Raw genomic sequence first — 22,431 nt, 5'->3', positions numbered from 1 at the left:
TCACAACAGTTTAAGATCCTGGTGGGAGAGATTTTAAAAATACATTCAATTTTCAGCAAGGTAACTATGACAAAATGCTTAATTTGAAGAGGGAAAAAAGTGAGGTTAATGTCAATAGCCCAGAGAAATCCTGGAAATGACTTAAGGAAGATTAGGGGTCCTGGAGACCATTTCTAACATCTGGGGATAAATAAGGTCAATTATTCTTATACCTTTGTATCCATTTTGTGTGTGTGTGTGTGTGTGTGTGTGTGTGTGTGTGTGCAGAGACAAAATCTTGGGCTGGGGGATTTTGGAGGTTTGCCCAGAGAACCAGTTTTCCTGTTCTTAAAGTCCTACTTCAGTTCTTTTGACACAAGCTCCACACCTACCTCTAGATCTGACTCAGGAGTGGGTCTGGGGGCCTTCAGGAGGATTGGCTGGGTTAACGATGACAGTTAATATGAGGGAGGGGCCTGAGGAACATGCAGGAAAAGGAGGAACATCTGGGGAAGTCAAGCAGGGAATGTCTCAGTGTGTGGATGGGATGTAAAGGGCTAATGGGCCTAAGAAACCACATTGAGCCCTTCTGCTTTCTCCCATCAAGCCCAAGTGGCTGAGGGACATGAAGTTGTCCAATGTGACTAAAACCCCACCCTCCCTCTCCCTCCCAAATCAAGCTGGCCCCAGGCATTTGGACAAGATGACAGGATGCAATCTGTACTCAGAAATGTGTAGCAAGCAGGCTGGGTAGAGTTACTATAGCAACAGCAAGACTTGTTGGAATCAATGGGGGCTGCATGGACACAGAAGGGAGAAGCCCTCTTAGCTGAGCAAGAGAGTGTGTCTGTTATACTGACAGCTGGCCAGCAGGGGCAGCAGAGGAGACAGACCGGGTGTGTGTATGTCCAGGGAATGAGTAGTGACCCTCTCTGTTCATTCCGTGAACAGGTGTACCTTTTTTCTTAGAGGTATGCCTTTCTTTTGGAGGGATTGTTTGATGTTTCATCTCATTTAACCACAAAAGAATTCCTGCAGCCATTTGCAGGCCAGACACATCACACCAGGATGGGAATGAGAAGAGGAGCTAGGACCAAGTCTCTCCAAGAACCACCATGGAGCTGTCTGCCTTCTTCTGGGACACAAGGTGTTGAATCCAGCCAGAGGCAAGTCTTAAAAATCAAATTTAAAGTCTTAAAGATTGTTTCGTCACCCTCCTTGGTCACCTCAGATATAAAGGTTTGAGTAGGGGTGGTCATCAGATTATTCCCCCACTTAAATCTTAACTATGGAGTCAACTCATAATCATTCACAATGGTTTATGTTCTTACTATACAAACATGTAGAACATATGCTCCTTCCTCAATAAAGGGTAGAGGCAAATGGTAAAGGTGGAAATTAAAGGCTGACCAGGGAGAGCCTCTCATATTGTGGGCCTCAGAGGATACTTAAGCTCCTGGTTCTTAGCTTCTCAGGTTCAGGAACTCAGTATGGTCACACTCTGACAGATTCATGGTAGTCACAGGCAGAGGCTGACCTGGAGACCACAAGGCAATGTATTAAAATAGTTTCCCAAGTCACAACATGAGATGTTGGGAAGGTATATTTTGGCCACTTACATAGAGGGAATGAGGGTTAAATTAGCTGACATATGTGTAAGTACTTAGAACAGTACAGGAGACTATAGAAGTCTTGTTATATTGTGATTAAACCAGTGCAGTAGTACAGGATATGTACTATACAACTCCAGAAGATGACATTCACATGTGAATGGTGGGTGACCCAGAGTTGTGCAATGCATGATCTGCAGGGATGGACATGGCGGCCCTGAAACATTACTATCCACCTTGCAGGGCTATTATGAAAATTATAATTAAATGCATGTGAAATACCTTTAAATCAGAAGCACCATAACCCATTATCTGTACTGGGACATATATCTGGCAGCTTAGCAGCAGTATTTGCACAGGGTGCATCTTCCTGTTGGGCAGGTTTGCACAGAAGCTAAATTTGATTAAAAGACTATTGAAAATTTTTGAATAAGTGAAAGGAAGTTGAATGTCATCTGAAGGTTATTCTCATTCCACCAGTATGAAGGGGTCTCACTTCCAAGGACATCCCATTTTGGTTTACTGGAACTCATTTAGAAAGAGAACTTTCCATCCTAAACATGGACCATGGAAGCAATGATGATTCTTTCTTCTCTAGCGCCCCTCTTTTGGGTCTCCATCAGCTGCCAGGAACCTCTCTCTATGTTACTACACCAGCCTGCTGCAATTAATTAGATAAACTGCATCTCTTACATTAGTTAATCTTTAAATTGGTCTCTTCTAATGAAATTTTAGGGAAGCCCCACAGGCTCCTTGATGAAATTTGAAAGGCCCCTTAGTCTCATCAGCCACAATTTTTAGAAATTATTAACTTAAGCAATATTACAGCCAAAAGAATTGATTGAGTATGAAACAAGCGGCTTATGTCTGATTTCCTTCTCAAGCACTGTCAGACATCTTCCCCCCACATTCCAACTAATGTGTGCATCCTCTTTTCCATTCTGCTTTTCTCATGCAGTGTTACTTCATAAATAAAACTTCAATATTCACCATATTTTAATAGCAGGCTATGCCACCAAAATTTTATCCAGCCCAGTATGCTGAACACCTCCAGCAGGGTGTTCAAAGCAGCTTAACATCCCAATTGGCATATATGATGTACACAAATCATGGAGGATATGAGAAAACTGGGAAGGACTTGAAACAAACACAGAAATGAAACATACCCTACAGCATTTGAGTTGCATATCTTAGGGGACAGTCCGGTCCAATCCTTTCATTTTACAAACATGAAAACTGAGGTCCAGGGAGGAGATGTAACATGGCCCAGTCTGCATAATCAATTCACCTCCTCTGTTGTGTAGGGACTGGCTTTGGCAAAGGAGGTGTTTCCCCTGAACTTTGGGGACCAGGGAAGAATGGTTTACACAGCAGCAATGATGGATTGCTGCTATGCAGACATCCTAGCCTAACAGCTCACAAGGGGTCAGAATAGAGGCATCAATCCCCAGATCCTATGCTGCGAGCCTCTCATGGAAGGGAAGGAAGGTGTCTCATCAGAGCCAAACATGTGGGATGTCCACTCCTACCCAGCATTTGGAGGTGTGAAAAAACATCCTGAACGAGAGAACCCAAAAGGACAGGCAGCTAGGCACTCCTACACAGCTAGGCACTCCTACTCAGCTCTCTTGGCTGCAAAACAGAGCCAACAAGGGGGCGACACCTCCTCGAAAGGAGGAGCCTTGGAAAAGTCCTCAGCAGCAGCTGTGACATGAGGATCTGAACCCCTGCCCATGGAGTCAGTGCCCATGGTGTGCACAGAATGATGGGACTGGGATGGACTTCTGAAGCCAGCTAGTCTCCTGCCTCCTTTGACCAACGTGGAAGTCCCTGCCAGGGGCAGGAGGGGCTTGCCCAGCATCACACATGGAGTGAAGGGCTGAGCTGGCTGCAGAATGGAGCTGTCCTAATTCCAGAACTCTGCTTTGCACTTGGTTCATTTTTTGCTGGGTCTAGGAAGGGTAAGTAGTAACAACTATGAGGAAATAAAGGTGATATCAACTAGGTACAACTGACTCCAGCAAACCACACATTCTCCTAGAAGTCAGCATCTGTTACTTGGAGGGGGCTCTATCTGGCTTAGGCAAGTTGCCTCCATGCCTCCGTTTCTTCATCTGTAAAATGGGGCTAGTAACAGGATTTACATCATGGGTGGTTGTGTGGATTAAAGGGGAAGCACTTAGCACAATACCTGCTATTACAGCAAATGGTAGTTATGTTATCGTTATATCCCCTCCAACAACTACTTTTTTTCCAACCAAGTAGGAAAGTTTCCATTTCTCTGATGGGTTTACATCATCTTCTATCATCTGCATATGCTATTGATGTACCAGTGCCTTCACTAACAAAGAACTGTCTCACCACAAGTTCCAGATCAGCCAGTCTTTCCCCAAAGTAGCATTTTCACAGAGTTGTGAATTCTTGAAGTTTTTTTTTCCTTGTTAATAATGGATTTAGGAAAAATCTACCTTGTCCCTTGAGGAAAGAGAGATATCCCCAAAGCACCTGGCTCCTCTCGCCTCTGTAGGAAAGTACCTTTCTTTCTGATTTTTCATCTGGTTCTGTCACTCAGGAAGAGAGAGGCACTAGGGACTAAGTTAGAATCAGAAGGAAGGTGACCCAGAATGAATGACAGGCTGTGAGCTCCCCTCCTGTTCTTCGGGAGCCAACTCTGTTCTGAAAGGGGAGGGGGGCTTGCAGGGGTAAGAAGGTAGGAGGGTAGAACAGAGCCCTGCAGATGGGGATTTAAGCTTTCCCTTTAGTCTCCAAGAATAGCAGGGGAGGAAATGCTCTCTAACCCTGTTTTCTTTGCCCCAGATCCTTCTGACAGGTCAGCCCTACCTCCTGAAGGTCAGCTTCTACCTGCACCTTCCGGTCACAGGGACTCCCTGTGCTACCCAACTGCCATTCCCAACACCACTCTGGGAGATGCCTCCCACTCAGCTCCTGCAGAGGTGACTGGTGACTGAGGATGCTTCTGGGGGCCTCTGAGAGGGGAGGAGAGGGAAGGGGTGGTGACAAGGGTAGTGATGACACACGATCTCTTTCAGGCTGCAGAGTAGTTTCAGAGAGCTTCCAGACTGCCCACAGGGATGGATGGGAATCTTCCTGTTTGCTCAGGAATGGGTTACTCAAAACACTTAGCCTATGTGTCCTTAGCCCTACTATGCAAAAAAGAACTATAATTAGTCCTAGAGGGAACAATGAGAAAGCATCTCTTCTGGATAAAGTATGGAAACCCCCATTTTGTAGATGATACTCTTGAGGTCCAAGAAAATTATGGACTTCTCCGGAGCACAGAGAGTTTGTTAACAGTGGGAGAAAGATTAGAACCTTGGCCTCCAGTAACCCCTTTTCCTCCACATGCACCCGTGCCTGCATCCTGGGGAGTCTGGAGTCTTCTCTACGGTATTTTGTGACTGAGGGCCAGCTGCCCCATGGAATCTGGAGCACCATGCCTTTTCAAACACTTTCTTATTCCTGCCTCTTTCTCATGGGCCACCATCTCTTCCAGAAAGTCTCCTCTAAAGAACCAGCTCTGCTTTTATCATTTTTACTCTACTAATCAGCACCAATATTTAGCATTTATACTAAAGAAATGGACCTGCTGGATGTGTTTATTTGCACAGCTGCATTTAAGTTTTTATTAGGAAATTTTCACTGTGTAAAAATACATAAAGAAAAGGCAACAACACAAAAAAAGAAAGGCAACAAATATCATTGAAACTACTGCTCCAACTGAAGAAATAAGATATAAAGACAGTCAAAGCCCCCTGTGTTCACCTCCCCAGTCACACTGTCTCTCCCCCTGCAGACCCAACTGGAGACATTGACTGGTATGTTCATCACTTCCATATAGTTTTTCATACTTTAGAGACATTATTTTTTACATAAATAACATATAGGCAGTCCTCACTCTGCACAGTGGTTCAGGGGCATAAAAACAACCACACATGCTGAGACCATGCAAAATGATCTTAAAAAATCAATGGGAAAAATGACAGTTTCTTTGTGAGCTTTAAAACTTCTTGTTAGAAGGCAGGAAACCACAAATGTTGGAGAGGATGCAGAGAAAAGGGAACCCTCTTACACCGTTGGTGGGAATGTGAACTGGTGCAGCCACTCTGGAAAACCGTGTGGAGGTTCCTCAAAGAGTTAAAAATAGACCTGCCCTACGACCCAGCAATTGCACTGTTGGGGATTTACCCCAAAGATTCAGATGCAATGAAATGCCGGGACACCTGCACCCCGATGTTTCTAGCAGCAATGTCCACAATAGCCAAACTGTGGAAGGAACCTCGGTGTCCATCGGAAGATGAATGGATAAAGAAGATGTGGTCTATGTATACAATGGAATATTGCTCAGCCATTAGAAACAACAAATACCCACCATTTGCTTCAACGTGGATGGAACTGGAGGGTATTATGCTGAGTGAAGTAAGTTAATCGGAGAAGGACAAACAGTGTATGTTCTCACTCATTTGGGGAATGAAAGTGAAAGGGAATATAAGGGAAGGGAGAAGAAAAAGACTCCTAACTCGGGGAAACGAACTAGGGGTGGTGGAAGGGGAGGAGGGCGGGGGGTGGGGGTGAATGGGTGATGGGCACTGAGGCGGGCACGTGACGGGATGAGCACTGGGTGTTATTCTGTATGTTGGTAAATTGAACACCAATAAAAAATTAATTTATTAAAAAAACTTGTTAGAACATTAAAAAAATCTTACTGTAGACTATACATATACAAGGGAATTCTCTTAACAATAGTAAAAACAAATGGGGGGTAGTATGGCTGAGTACTATTCCATTGTATATATAGACCACATCTTTATCTCTTCATCTTTTGATGGACACCGAGGAACCTTCCACAGTTTGGCTATTGTGGACATTGCTGCTATAAACATTGAGGTGTAGGTGTCTCGGTTTTTCACTGTATCTGTATCTTTGGGGTGAATCCCCAGCAGTGCAATTGCTGGGTCGTAGGGCAGATCTATTTTTTTAAAATTTTTATTTATTTACGATAGTCACAGAGAGAGAGAGAGAGGCAGAGACACAGGCAGAGGGAGAAGCAGGCTCCATGCACCAGGAGCCCGACGTGGGACTCGATCCCAGGTCTCCAGGATCGCGCCCTGAACCAAAGGCAGGCGCCAAACCGCTGCGCCACCCAGGGATCCCGGCATATCTATTTTTAACTCTTTGAGGAACCTCCACACAGTTTTCCAGAGTGGCTGTACCAGTTCACATTCCCACCAACAGTACACTGGGTGTTATACTATATGTTGGCACATCAAACGCCAATAAAAAAATATACAAAAAATAGTAAAAACAATATTTAAAATATGAATGTTATCCCAATTATTCAATTTTAAACATGAGAAGCCTTGAGAATTGAAGCGTTTTATTTCTTTGTTAAAAAAAAGCTCCTCAAGAGTAGTTTGAACAGTGCTTGACTTTTTCTTCCCATCATACAAACAGTGCACATCTTCCACCTCTAGCATTTTGCTCATCTTACAATATAAAGCAAAAATATTTTCTATCTTTTCTATAAGTTTGAATCAACTTTCAGCAATTTTATCCTTTGCACTTTCAATGCTGTGACACATCTCCAAGATTTCCTTTAATGGGAAAGTTTTTGCAGGTGTCACTTCCCCTGGGCCATCTTCATCCTTTTCATCATAACCATGTCCCCATTAATGTGGATTAACTGTCTTCTAAATTAGTCTGGCCGCCTGTCTGCATTCTCCCCAGACACAGCAGTGCCCCTGCCAACAGTAAGCTATTCCCTCTATGGCTCCATTTACATTTGATTTTAATAGCACCTGTCATATTAGCAACTTTTTCTTTCTTTGCTGTGCTTCTTTCATTTTTGTTGGCCAATTTCCTCTTTTGATTATTCATTTTGATGAAATGTCACAAAGTTTATCACCAGTAGACACCAAAGCAACACAGCTGCATGCTTTGCTGTCTGTGCATGAACTGAATCACAGATGCCTGGTGATCAGTCACCCTAACCTGTGAAAGAGGTGACTTGACCGGTCGCTTATCATGATATACACCTGCTATTTATGCAGTGATTTGTGGAATGAAGACTTTGCATTAGAGTTTGTACCCTGCGCATTCACTCATAGTCAACATGGCATGATAACAAGTTTGAGCTGTGTTGTCAGGGCACTGATTTAACTAAACAGTGATAACAGAAGTCCAGGTATATGGGGGTCACGCAAAACAAGGGCTGCCTGCATTTTATACTATAAACCTATGTCTCTCAAAGCAATATATGGATTGTTCTTCATGCTTTTAAACTTAAATTTAAATGCTAATCCTACTGTATGAATATTTCTTTCTGTTCCAACACTTCTTCCTCTCTTGCTTGTTAACACATTTGTGTGGCACTCCCCTTATACCTGAAGCCAGGAGCTCTGTTTCTCCCATTGGCTGAGGAACTCCCCCAATGATGGGGGTGATCTCTTCTTTACATGAGAACCCCAAGGAGGCCCACTGAATGAAGGATGGATATGACTAGCTGCAGGAGGTTTGGATTAGAGTCACACTCCAGTTGCTAAGAAATCATGCAGGGACAGCCTGCAAGATTCTCTTGTGCAGGGACCTATCCCACATGGCATCTTGCCATGCAACAATGAGCCTTCAGGGCTGCCACTGCAGGCTTTCCCCATCTCCACTATTCATGCCCTTTAGAGTTAAATTGATTTTAATAGCATCCAATTTTCTCAAGTGCTGCAGAGACAGACAGGTTACAAAGGGAGGGTTATTCCCACCTCCTTTCCCTTCTTGAGTCCCAATGGACATTTAAAAAGTCATTTCAGCTGAAGCTTGGCCCCTAGCCCCAGGAGAGGTAATTAGGGAAACAGTATTAAGCCTGGACCTAGATGCTAAAACTATAAGCTTCCCATTGCTATTTTCATGAGGATTATGAAAGGAAGTGTCTGTGTGGGTGTCTGTGGATGGACAAGCAAGTGTGTCTGTGTGTGCATGTGTGAGTGTGTGTGTGTGTGTGCACATGTTCACATATTTGTGGTGCAAGTAAGAACACATGTAAACATGCCTGGGGATGAGGGTTGCCCCAGAAAAGATGATTATGGGGATGTATGCTGTGTAGGTGTATGTGTATCTTTTTCTTATCTGTATCCTCAGTGTTTAGCACTTTGTGGGTCTACACTAAATACGTGCTGAATAAATGTACCAACTAATCACTACTCAGTGAAGCTGTGTACTATATGCAGGCCCCATCATTCCACTGGCTTATCTCTTCCATTTCTACTTTCCTATCCGGAGAAATCTGCTGGAGTCTATATTATACCAGGGTGTGAGCAGGGCATGTTAGCAGACTGTACCCACTGCCTCTGGGGTGTGTGTGTAAGTATGTATGTGATATGAATGGGTGTCCATGAGTATGTGAGTGTGTATTTTAATCCAAAGTCAAAACCTACTGCCTAGATGTTAGCTTGCAGCCTCCGGCTGGGATCTCTATCCACTTCCTCTCATCCCTGCACCCTCCAGGCTCAGTAGTGCCCCCAGCTGCGACACTGTCCACCCTTGTGCACCCACCTCAGCAGTGTGGTAGCAGCCATATATCACACTGAGTCTGCCCCAGAACATACAAGAAATTTCTTCACATCATGTGGGCCACCTCCAAGCCTCAGCCCAGATTCCTCGGAACTGGGACGTGACTCAGTGAAGTTTCAAAGGAAAGCAAAGACTATCCCTTCCCCAATGAGTGTCGGCACCTGCAATTTTCATATATGCATGCATGTGTGATCATGTGTGCTGCCAATGCCTTGTCTGTGTCCCACATCCCAAATCAGTATCTTATGATCGTGCTACAGCGTGATTAATCTAGGATTCTTTTCTGGTGACTGATTCTGGGATGCACTGGTCAGTCTGCCTGTATTTGGAGCATATCTACTGAACAAGAACAGAGATAACAAATAGTACTATGTATGGCTTAGAACTTTGTGACTCCAATCTAGTATACATCCTAAACTCTGAAGAACTGACTGGAAGGCAGACATCCACCAGATGAGGGAATTACACAGACTAGAGGCAGCAGGAAAGCTATACAAGGAAGATGGAACTCTGTCAGGGCATGGGGAGTGAGGCAGATATGTACTCTTGAGTGTGGACAAAGGCTTTTCAAATGAGGCACCAACCAGGATGCCAGAAAGAGGTGGTTTGATATGACCAACATCTGCAAGCCAGTTTCAACTTTACTGAAATTGAGCATTCTCAACTAAGCATTCTCATTCAGCAAGAAATCTGAATTCACACACATGTAGTACTCTGAGGAAGCACACATTTGCACATCTGCTTAGCATCTGCAGAGCATTGAATGAGTGCCAGGCACTGTGCCTGGCCCAAGAAGAGACACACAAGGAGAGAAACCTTGTACAAATAAGGAAGCTGAGCCTCTGAGAGGCTGACTGTGTAAGGTCAGAGTCTAAGTAGATAGGACTGGAGCCCAGGTCTGGCCAGCACAGAACTGATTATGGTGGAGGGCAAAGGATGGGGTGGTGCTGCTAGGCTTATTGGGCAGCATATTGCTCGTGTGGCTGAATGGGCTGGCGTGTCTGGGGCTAAGGGGACACAGACAACCTGAGTGAGGACCTGTGGTTTCCCTGAAAGGCATCTTAGAGCTTCCAAGAGATATTGAGACTTCAGAGTCTGCCTCACAGCAGACTTAAGGACTTAAGAAGGTGGGGGAAGGAGATGTGGCTGCTGGGCAGTGGCCTTATTGCTGGCACCATCCGCAAGGCATCAGCAGTTGGCCTGTGAAACCTGCCTTGGGGTCTGAATCCATTTATAGGTCATCACTGTTCTCCAAGTGCCTGTTAATGGTCCCATAAAACATGTCTCATTGTGGCCAGCAGAGCTCCCCAACTCTGAAACTCCTTTAAAAACAAATTTTTAAAACCATTTCTTAATGAGAAAAGTATTCATGCTGACATTTCAAGGAGGGAATAAAGGAGGAAGGACCTCCCGGGTGCTCCGCCTGGCTGGGCAGAGGTTCTCCGCCTTCTGGAGCACAGGAAGTCTTTCCTTACTGGTCCGTAAGTGGGAAAATGTACCTGCCCATCCCGTTTCTAAGGCTGCCGAGAATCACTGGCTTATCTGAGTCCATTTCTGTGCTCCCTCTCCACCAGACATCTGTTATTCTCTCTTAAGTTTTTGTGATATCTCCTGTAGCCTGCGGACTGCTTAAAGATCTGGGTGTCTCTGGGTTATAAACCTGTGTGTGGCTTTGTTTTAATTTTGCCGCTGTTGGCCACCAAGTTTACATCTCCACACTGCTCCTGTCCCCTTTGCATTTCCAGCAGCACTCTAAACAGTTCTACATGGTTGCCTCAAGGTATCCTAAGCTTAATTAATACGCCTACAAACCTGCTGCTCCTCCTTTGATCCCCTCCCACCAATGGCATCAAATTCACTCAACACACTTATTACTACCTCCTCACAGACCTGTGGGTACTCCCATGACTGTCCTTCCAGGTAATTCTGGTGAGAAACCAAGGAATCGTGTTAAATGGCCCTCCCCATGATCCCATCCAGTTAGCTCCATGATTGTCAAATCTGCCCCTCCTGCTTCGCCTCCCCATTCTGGTTGGGACCCTCCTTGTCACTGGAGTAGATTGCTGAGTCCTTGCTGGTCTTCCTGGCTTTAAGCTGGATTCCTCCAGCTTTTAGAGGCCACTGGTATTATTCTAACTTCCACAGGGCCATTGTCACGACCTGACTCCTGCCCCTGACATAAGAGCCAGTCACTCCAGTCCAGACGGTCTCACTTCTCTTCATACACAGAACACTGCATATAGCTGGGGCTACCCTGTCTGCTGCACCTGTCAGATCCTTTGTGTCACCAATGCTATTTCCTCCAGAACAAACCTTTGCCCTTCCCCATCCAACACATACTATGGACAAATTCACACTCCACTGTGAATTCACACTCCATTCACACCTTCCTCCATTGGTGAAATCTGCTTGCACTTCCAGGCTCTACTCACAAGCTCCTATTCTGCAAAAGCCTTCCCTGGTCCCAGGATAGATAGGGACCTGTCTTCTCAAAATGCTTCATTTCCAGCTCTGCACCAGCATGTGTCACACTTTATCCTGTGTTACACCAAGTTCTTCCATGTTGTTCCCGGACACCAGTGACAAGAGTCATGATAATAATTAGCACTGATTGATTGCCCATGCTAATCACTTGGCATATATTACCTAATTTAATTCTCAAAAGGACCCTGTGAAGTAGGTAAGGTTTGTCCCTGTTTTACAGGGGAGGAAGTGGGCTTGGATGGTTTAGTCCTATGCCCAAAGTCACATAGCCAGGTGCCCTTGAGTCCCACTCTTTGCCAATCCCCCAGGCACCAGCTAGAGCCCAGGCTGTGAGGGGGATTTCAATCTGATCCTGCTGCGTCCTCCTCAGGCTCCAGCACAAAGCCAGGTGCACCAACCCTTGTGAATTAATGATGTGTTCATCCACTGGCTAAAGTACTGAAGGGACAGAAAATAGAGGATTGCCATCCTGAGTAGAAGAGAAGAGACTCCAGGGTCCCCTTAAATAGAGTGCCCAACTTCCTCCCAACCCCAGCTGTCTCTACTTAAATATTACACTTCTTCCCTGGGGCTGCTGTAACCAAGTACCACAAACAGGGTGGTCAAAAACAACACTAATTTATTCTTTTACAGCTCTGGAGGGCAGAAGTCTGAAATTAAGATGTGGGCGGGGTCACGCTCCCTCTGAAACTTCTAGGGAAGCATCCTTCCTGTATCTTGAGGTTTCTTTTTTTTTTTAAGATTTTATTTATTTATTCATGAGAGAGAGAGAGAGAGAGAGAGAGAGGCAGTGACACAGAAGGAGAATCAGGCTCCATGCAGGGAGCCCGACGTGGGACTCGATCCTGGGTCTCCAGGATCACGCCCTGGGCTGAAGACGGTGCTAAACTGCTGGGCCACCCAGGCTGCCCTGTCTTCAGGTTTCTGGCAGCTCCAGCTGCTCTCTGGCTTGTGGCTGCATCTAATCCCTGCCTCTGTCCTCATGTGGCCACCTTCCCTCTATCTCTCCAGCTTCTCCTCTTCCTATAAGGACTCCAGTCACATTGGATGAGGGCCCATCTTAACAACCTCCTCTTGGCTTGATTACACCTGCAGAGACCCTATTTCCAACAAGGTCACATTCACAGGTCCTGGGGGATTAGGACTGGGGGGTCGAAGCCATTTTGTGGACTCCATTCAACCAATAATTCTGCCTACATATCAGATCGTAACATATGAGGATATGGGTCCTTACCAGCACCAGGGATCCTGTAGTCATTCACTATTGAGATAAAAATCCCTGGGTTTGTGACAGCCTCCAAGATGTACTGCTTTCTGAGTTGATGTTGCCACATGATGAATATGTTTAAGATGTTTAACTCATGTTATTTTGAGACCCATGGACTGGCAGCTGGAGATGAAGACAGAGAGAGTGAACAAGAAGAAAGGAGTGAGTGGAGGTACCTCGGGGCTGGGTGAGCATGGCCCGTGCAGGTGCAGCTGAGGCAGCTGCTTATCAGACCCACCCGGTGTTCCATGCTGTTTGGCACCCCCTCAAGGTCCCTGCTCTTGTGGGCTCCTATCTGTTGCCAATCTGGGGTTGGCTGCTAGTGACCCTCTCCAAGCAGGGAAACCATGTTTACCAAAGTAAGATTTGCCCAACCTGTGTTGTCTATCGCTTCCCTGTTGACTGCCTCAGTTTACCCTCCCACCCAGTTTGGAAACTAGGAACACATGGATGTAAAAGTGAGAAGCTCTGTGCATCTCCATTAGGATTCTAGGTGTCTCCAGTGTGTCTGTGGGGTGCTTCTACACCGGGGAGCTCTACCGGGGAGCTCCACCCATCTTCAGAGAGCTTCAAGGACTCGACTTGTCTGTGTGATGGTCTGCTGCTCTGTCTGGGGTTCTGCAGGACCCAGAAGCTTCAAGACCTTCTGATGGGGAGTGGGAAAGGCTGGACAGAGCACTGACTGGAGGGCAGGAGCAGTGCTGGAATGTGTTGCTAAACAGCCACAGGCATGAAAGGTTATTAAACCCACTTTACAGATACAGAAACTGAGGCCAGGCTGATAAAGTACCTCCTTTCTGTGACACAGCTCACAGGTGGTGAACCAGGTCCATCCTGGCCCACAGGGAGCTGAGTCCAGGCCCCCCCATGGCCACCTTACTGCCTCTGGCCTCAGATACACTTTGTGTTGTGCAGACTCTGCATGTTGGTGAAGGTGGCTTTCTCTGCTTCTACCATGTTGGGTAAAAAGGTTTAGCCACTGTTCACTGTTCAGAGGGCTGGTAGGAAATAGCTGTTGCCCATTGTTCCAGTCCAATCCCGATTTATGTACATCCAGGGGTGTGAAGCCCAGGGCTAATACCATGCTCCTACTTAACTGTCTCTCTGTGTCTCCTTTGCTGTCCCTTCCCCAGGACTCTGGCACCAGAGCAAACACTGACTTGCCTGAGCTGGTGTTGAGCTTGGGGAGAGAGTGAGAATGGGAGGTCTACCTGTTATGCTGGCCAAGCCTCCAGGAACCAGACAGAACTTGGGGGGCAGCAAGGAAGGCCCCGCATGACCTGGAAGCAGCACCAACACTGGACTTGGTGCACACTCTGGGGCCAGGCTCCATGGATGGGTGGCAAGAATGGGGTGGGAGGAGGGAGTCAGCCTCAGAGGGTTTCAAAGCAGGGTGCTGCTTCTCCACATCTGCCCAGTACTCCCCACTCCCTGCCTTGCCTTCCTCATCTTCCCCCTCATCTTGTCCATCCTATATCTGCTCTTCTCTCTCCACCTTGCCTAGTCTATTTTATGTCTGTCTCTGCCAAGAGGTCTCTGTCTCTGTCTTTCCCTGTCTTCTCCATCCATTTCCCAAACTTGCTTTCCTCCGAAACAAAACGTAGCACCCTTGGGCTCCAGGACTAGGTTGTGAAATGGAAACCCTTGAATGTCCCCATTCAGAATGAGGCCAGGATCAGGTTCTAGTTGGAACCTCATACTTGCATGTGTGTGCACACGTGCACACACACACACACACACACACACACACACACACACACAGTTGTAGGGGCACCTGTCTTCTCTGCATACCTGGAGGAATGGCTTCCCTTCCTACTTCCCATCTGTATGCCAGGGAGTTGGCTGGACAGATGATCTTACACTGTGTCCCTGCACTCACACTGTAATTCTATGGAAATGGGTTTAAGTGACAGCACAAGGGACTCAAGGTTACAAGTCCACAAGTTCCTCTTCAGTCCTTCCAGCACTGAGTATCCGGACAGGGGTTCCAAATTCTCCAAGCACTGCCGTTTGGAGGAGGTTCTCTAGTGTCTCACAGCTGACACCCCAATTTTGTGCTGCCATAGCCTACTTTCTTCAGGTGAACCTTCACACACAGGCCTTCAAGACAAGCCCTTCTGCCACGCATGTGTTCATGTAAATTAGAATCTGCCTATAGCTCCTGGCAAACATCTGTGCTACTGCCAATCCTCTGCCCCAGGACCCCCAGGAAAAGAAGCAGCCCGAGTAAGGAACTCATCAAGGGATAGTGAGGTGACGGTGGGACAGGACTGCAAGAGGGGTGCCCAGAGGAAGGGACCCACTATGGCAGGAGGTATCTCATCAACAAGCTAGTTCCTTCACGAGACAGACTCCTGCCTGGAGACTAGGGGTACAGGTGGACTCTCAGCTTTGGAATTTCTTTGGGGAACAGAGCCTCACCCACCTGTTTAAAGAAATGAGAAGGGAAGGGAAAATGAAGTGCAGAGTTGCCTGGTACATAGTATAAATCTCAACAGGCTCCAAGGGAAGGAGGAGAAATCTCATTCATAACCTTGATGAATTTGAAACTTAATAAGGCCCAGCTAGCCCAGTGAGGGCTCATTAGTGGGAGGAGCAGAGCACTGCTCACTCCTTTCTCTTTGGGTAGCTCAGCCCCCTGTGCTCCTAGAGAAGGCTCTGGGATAATGCAACTTAACCACTAGACCATCAGCCTGCAACCCAGTGAATGTCCTCAAGCAAGTCAAAGAATGAATGGTCTCCTCTCTCTCTTCCTCCCTCCCTCCTTCCTTCCTCAGGAAGGGTATTCATCCTTCCTAACTCAGCCATAACACACTCAGCACCAGCCCTGCACAGCCCCTCTCTCAGCCACATTCCCCACCGCCACCCCCAGCCCCATAGGTGACCATTCTGTCCTTTGGGGTATACCCTGGAGTTGCATTTGTGTGCTTCTGTCCTTTAAATTTACACATGTGGTGTTGCACTGTAGACTCTACTCTTTGTCTTATTCTTTTACCTTCAGCACCATTTCTAAAGATCTACTGAGAAGCTGTATGTGCATCTAGTTCATTGTTTCTGGTTGCTGTCCAGAATTCACAGGGCTTGCCACCACATGCTACCTTTCTATTTCTCTGATGGGCCCCCACATTACCTCTACTACCAGCTGCCACAGCATCACTTCACAGAAGATCTGCACATGTCTTCCCAGTGATCTTCATGAGATCAGCCCCATAGTTCATATCCAGATTGGAGTGTGTACGTCGAAAGAGATGTGCACTCTTAATTTGCCCAAGTGCTGTGGGTTAGTAGGTCCTGCTTTGGTGGCCCTGGCCCATTTCATGGCAAATCTTTGTTTTGTTTAGTGGTTCTACAAAGATGCAGCTAAGCGTAGGCAAATGCCAGAAACCTACTGGCTGTGCCCTGCCCATTAGTGACAAAAGCCCAGTCTTCTCAGGGTCAGTGGCTCAGCTCCGGGGGCACCATTCAGATGGAATTTTCTGTTTTGTACCCCAGGGAACCCCTCCATATGAAACATAGTATGAACAATGCCCTGGAACTGTGTATTGTGCTGACCCCATTCCCTTGCCATTAGTGAAAGGGCAAATTCCCAGTGTCTCCAAAAGTGTATGGCCATAATATCCCATGCCAACCGCAGTCACTGAATCATTAAAGTTCCTTGGGAAAAGAGCATTTTTTCACTCGCCTCTTTAATTCACTTCAAGGTGAGTGACTGTGACTTTGTCTCCACCAAGGCTGCTCATTGAGAAAAGGCTAGAGAGAAGGAAAAGCTTGGATTGGAAGTCAGAGGATGCTTGAGCACTTGGCCAAGCAGAGGGACTTCTTAGTAGCCCCTCTAAAGTGCCCCCTCCCTTACCTACTCTCCTAGTATTTGCCCCTCCCTACTTGCTCAGCCCTGCCTTTCCTTCTAAGTCACAGCCAAGCCCTTTGAGGCCACCACACCACCTATGTTTCAGCCCTGGAATTGAGTTGCTCTCCTCAGACTGAGAATCAGAGTCTCAGCTTGACTGCTACTAGGGCAGCAGGTGTATCTCCCTACTGTGTTTTTGTGACCAGCTGCATCTGGGACCTAGGTTGCTAACCAGATATTCTGGAGAGACCAGCTGAATGGATTAACTTTTCAAAGTGCTGAAACTTCATTTGTCATAGCCACAAACTAGGAACAACTCAAATCAACATCAGCAGTAGAATGAGTAAACTTTCTCATTCCATCATGTATTCATATGATGGAATACTACATGCAAAGAAACAAAGAACATCAGTGATGAATTTCACATGCAATGTACTAAATAGAAGAAATTAGATATAGAAGAGTCCATTCCATTTTTATGAAGTTTAAAATCAGGCAAGATTAATCAACAATTATTAACCCACGGACTATTTTGTTTGATTTATATAACACTTCTTTACACACACACAGAGGGGATTGTTTTGAAATCAATTCTAGACATCATATCATTTCATCCATAAGCATTTATCAGTCATAAACTAATATAGTTATTAGACATAGACTAATAGATTAGTCTATGATCATAGAAGTCAGAATAGTAGTTACGTTTGGAGGAAAGATTTGATGGGAACGGGGCATAAGGGAGTTTTCTTGGGTGCAAGAAATGTTACATGGTGATAGTCATGTAGGGATAACTTGATATATTTCAAAATTCAGCAAACACTTGAACAGATATTTCTCCAAAGAAGATGTATAAATGGCCAATAAAATAAGCACATGAAATGATTCTCGGGATCATTAGTCATTAGGGAAATATAAATTAAAGCCACCATGAGATACCACTTCACTCCCACTAGGGTGACTATAATAAAAAAAGATGACAATAACAAGTGCTGGCCAAGACATGGAGAAATTGGAACCCTTGTATAGTGCTGGTGGGAATGTAACATGGTGCAGCCACTTTGGAAAACAGTTTAGCATTCCCTCAAAACATTAAAGATAATCATATGACCCAGAACTCTAGTCCTGGGTATATACTCAAGAGAATTGAAAATTTATGTCCACACAAAAACTTGCACACAAATATTATTCACAATAGCTAAAATGTAGAAACAACTCAATGTCCATAAACTGAGAAGCAGATAAACGAAATGTGGTATACCCATACAATTGTTGCATTCTCCAACCATAAAAAGAAATAAAGTACCTATGCAAACCCCAACATGACTTAACCTTGAAAACATTATGCTAAGTGAAGGAAGCCAGACACAAAATGTCATATATTGTATGATTCTTTTTACATGAAATTGCCAGAACAGGCAAATCCGTGGAGACAGAAAGTAGATTTAGCGGTTGCCAGGGGTGAAGAGCAGGGAAGAACAAACAGGGAGTGACTTTGAGGGTGATATAATATTCTGAATTAGGTAGCAGTAATGGCTGCACAACTGATGAATATACTGAAATTACTGAAAATTTAAAACTGCGAATTTTGTGGAATGTGAATGAACTATCTTAATAAAGCTGCCGTAAAAAATCCATTGAGCTGTACACAAGATTTTGCACGTTACTTTATGTAAGTTATACATAAGTAAATAAGTTTTAAAAAATTTGCCGGAAAGCAAAAGTTGAAAACTCAGTGCTAAGGGTTAAAAGAGTGAAACAGAACAAGTCTACAACTCTCTACTATGTGTGTAAACTCAAAATCACATACATATGAAGCAACATTGCATTTCTGTTAGGATTCATGCTGAAGTCAATGATACATCCTAGATTGTCTTTCCAAGAATCCTAATTTCTGCTTCTGATTTGAATTCTTCCCTAAGCCCTGGGCATGGGCTCCTGGCCCCAATTCCCAATCAGACCTCACCTGAATTTATTTCCCAGTGCTGAATCCAGATCCCAGAGGTCCTACCTACAATCAGTACTGACTGCTGCCCCACCTGCCTTCTGAATTGAACCTTCTCTTAGAATGCCCTTGGCCAAATCCAAACATCATTGAACTTGTGATGATCCTAACCTTTCCTGTGCGCATGTTGACCAGGACTTCCTGACCTTCTTTAGGGCAACCTTTGGTACTGGGTCAGTGTCCCAAGCCCACTCCAACCTGAAGACTGTGTCCCCACCCTCCTGGCTAGATGAGATATACCCAGGATTCAGGGTGACTTTTACTGCAGCCTACTGGTGTCTAGGCTGAAATGCCCAGGATCAGGAAAGGCTGTGTTTTAGCTTTACCCTACTGACAAGGTGTACACCTTGCCACACATGTGGTAGACTATCTGGAGCATTTGAAATGACAGACAATGGCACTTACCCTATCAAGTGAATGGATTGGTAATGAGCAATCCTCTAGATTGTCCAGAGACTGATTTTTCTTGAGCATCCCTCAAGAGGCTCTATACTGCAGTGTAGATCTCACCGAAGAAAATTGTACAATTACTGTGTATTGGTTGAGCCTCTTGGTTGCAGACAACAGAATCCTCTCTAGACAGTTTAAACAAAGAGCAGTTTAGTAAGGTATATAGAGAGAGCTCACAGAATCATCTGAACTGCTCAAGAGACAGTCTTACGTTCAGCTGCTGGAGACAAATGCATTAACAAATGTCAGAACTGGCCTTTTAAGGGAATCTACGCTTCCATGACAGTCAGCAAATGGCCATCAAGCACCACAGAACCACGCCAGCAAAATGGGTGCCCCCTACCCCAGGGTCTCATTTAACTCGGTTTCCAATCAATCAAAATCTCAGTGGCACTTAATTAGAACTAATACTGGAAGCTAGGGGTAGGGTAACCAACCATTCCAGGCTGCCCAAGACTGAGAGTTTTCCAAGATGTAGGACTTAACAGTGCTAAAACCAGAAAAGTCTCAGGCAAACTGGAGTGAGTTGGTTCCTAGCTAGGAAATGTGGTGTTTCAGGACTCTATATTGGGAACATAGGGAATTGTCAAAATTCAAAGAGGAGGTTAATTGATTTGGGGCAGCCGCAATAACAGATAATCTCTAAACTACATGAGAAAAATAAGTTATGATCACCATTTGTTGAGTATTTACTATAGGCGTGTGCTTGCTGAGTGCTTTATTATTACTATTGTTATTATTTTATTATTATTATCTCTTTTAATCTTCTCCACAAACGTATGAAATTGTATTATTTGTCCAAGGCTCTTATACTGTTTTGGGGGGAGATGGGCAATAAACAAAGAAGTAAATAAATGGGGGTATGTTGAAGAGTAAGGGAGAAAAGAACAAGGCAAGACCACAGTCAGGAAGGGGTGGCTATTATAGCTAGAGTGTGCAGGAAAGGCATTTCTGGGGAGGTGACATTTGAGCTTAGACCTGAGTGATGAGAAGGAGGAAGGGGACACATAACCATCTGGGGACAGGATGCTATAGCCAGAGGGAAAAGCAAATGCCAAAGCCTTGAGGTGGGAATGGAACATACAGGGAACAGAAAGGAGTTCAACGTGGCTGCAACAGAGCACAAGAGTAGTGAGATATAAAATGAGACTCGGGTCTGGTTGACTACAGTACGGAGATGGATTTTATTTTAAGATCAATAGAAAGCTAGTCAAGGGCTTTAAGCAGGGGTGTGGTATAATTTGATTTTCATTTTATAGCTAAGGTCACAAAGCTAGTGAATGGGAAATGAAATTTGAAGCCAGATATATATCACTGCAGAGCCTTGCTTTCAACTGCCATGCAAGTGGACTCCATCGGGATTGATAAGCAAGTGCCTCTGTGTATTGGTATTCACACATGTTCATTCTGTGTATCTACACATGTATGTGTGGATTCTACAGAATTGGTTCTCGACCAAGGGTGATTCTTGCCCCCACCCTCCAGGGATATTTGGCAATGCCTATAGACATTTTTGGTTGTTACATGTTGAGGGGGGGTTGCTGCCAGCATCCCATGGGTAGAGGCCAGGCATGCTGATAAACACCCCACAATGCACAAGATAGCCCCTACAATAAAGAATGATCTGGTCCAAATGTCAATCCTGCTCCACAGTGAATGGAATAGACATCTTCTTACATGTGCAATGATGGGTCAGCTCAAATTAAACCTGAGACTCCTTCCAATTCTCTCAGTATGTGTACTTTTCTTAGGAGACGGCTTTCAAAGCTGGCAGCATGCCAATTCCCAAGCAGCCAGCCAGAGAACAATACACCAAGCAATACTGGCAGCAAGCTGGTGGATGGAGATGGGCCTGGCTCTGTGGAGTAAGATGGGCTCTCCCTAGGCTTCCCAACACTCAGTCCGGGCATTGGGGCTGGAAGCCTCAGAGGGTGACCACACTGCAGTTACATTTGAACCCACTGTGTCTACTCCCAGAGGTCCCACTCTCTAGTGACATCTGAACACATCACCCCTGCTGCACACCAGATTCCCCATTCATGGAGACCCTTGGTGCATGCACACGCACCTTCCACTTACCAACACCATAGACAGACTACACATCAGATAGAGATAGTACATCATACCCACTAAAATGGATTGAGTGTTTTCCATGTGCCACTTGCTGTGCTAAACGCTTTTATACAGTATCTTTTTATTTGGTTTTCTTCCAAAGCAAACCTCGAAACAAAAATTTGGGAGCAAGTAGTTTCATTGGGAAGTGATCCAGGAATTACTATGATAGAATGGAGAAGTAAGATAGCAAAGGGAGAGAAGCCCATTTATGGCTATTAATGAAGGAGTTACTACTCTGGGCAACTGGAGCTGATGCCCACTGGGATCCTCTGGAGACTATGTGTAACACAGCCCAGGGTTGTCTCCCACTCAGAAGAGAGGAAGCTGGGGTATTTAGCCACCAACTTCTGTACTTTTTGTTAATGTCCAGGAGACATCAACTCTGGCTTTTCCTGCCTCCTGTAGCCCAGACACTTCTAGCCCCCAAAAAAGCACTGTCAGGGGCTCCAAAAGCAGGGGGGCAGGTAGAGGAACCACATGCAGGTAACCTCCAGGCAGGCTGAGGGGTTGTGGTAGGCACCAGCAGCAGCTGCTACATCTCCCACCCCACTAAGAAAGGTATTAAGAGCACTCCATTTTAAATGGGACAACAGGGGCTGGAAGAGTTTACATAAACTTTCCCAAGGCTACACAATTAATGAGGTATGGAATCAGAATTCAAACTCAAGTCTGTCTGACAACAGAGCCCACATTCTTACCCACTATATTAGCTTCCTGAGGTTGCCATAACAAAGTACTACAGACTAGGTGGCTTAAACAACAGAAATCTACCATCTCACAGTTCTGGAATCTTGAAGTCTGGGATGAAGGTATCAGCAGGTTGATTCCTTCTGGAAGACTCTGAAGGAGACTCTGTTTCATGACTCTCTCTTAGCTTCTGGTGGTTTGCTGGTAATCTCTGGCATTCCTTGGCTTGTGAATATATCACCTCTTATCTTTGTTTTTATCTTCACATGATGTTCTACTTCATGTGAAGGTCTCTGTGTCCAAATTTCCCCTTTTACTAAGGACCTTAGTCATATTGGATGGGGGCTCACCCTAATGACCTGTCTTAACTTAATTTAATTGCAACAACTCTATGTCCAGATAAGGT

General features: G+C 45.3%; 1 long non-coding RNA gene across 1 annotated transcript in view; it reads right to left on the bottom strand.

Annotated features, from left to right (window-relative positions):
- Window positions 1-12,377: 12,377 nt before the first annotated feature.
- Window positions 12,378-22,431, bottom strand: part of LOC140636342 (uncharacterized) — a 28,013-nt gene continuing 17,959 nt past the window's right edge. Inside the window, exons 2-3 of the long non-coding RNA XR_012033612.1 lie at window positions 19,179-19,348; window positions 12,378-13,044 (exon numbers count right to left, since the gene is read on the bottom strand). This is a non-coding gene — a long non-coding RNA (uncharacterized lncRNA). The remainder of the gene's footprint in view (window positions 13,045-19,178; window positions 19,349-22,431) is intronic.

Source organism: Canis lupus, chromosome 7 (genome assembly GCF_048164855.1).
Source record: "Canis lupus baileyi chromosome 7, mCanLup2.hap1, whole genome shotgun sequence".
NCBI classification, from domain to species: domain Eukaryota; kingdom Metazoa; phylum Chordata; class Mammalia; order Carnivora; family Canidae; genus Canis; species Canis lupus.
The sequence above is the reverse complement of the archived record's forward strand: the minus strand, read 5'-3'. Positions and strand labels throughout refer to the sequence as shown.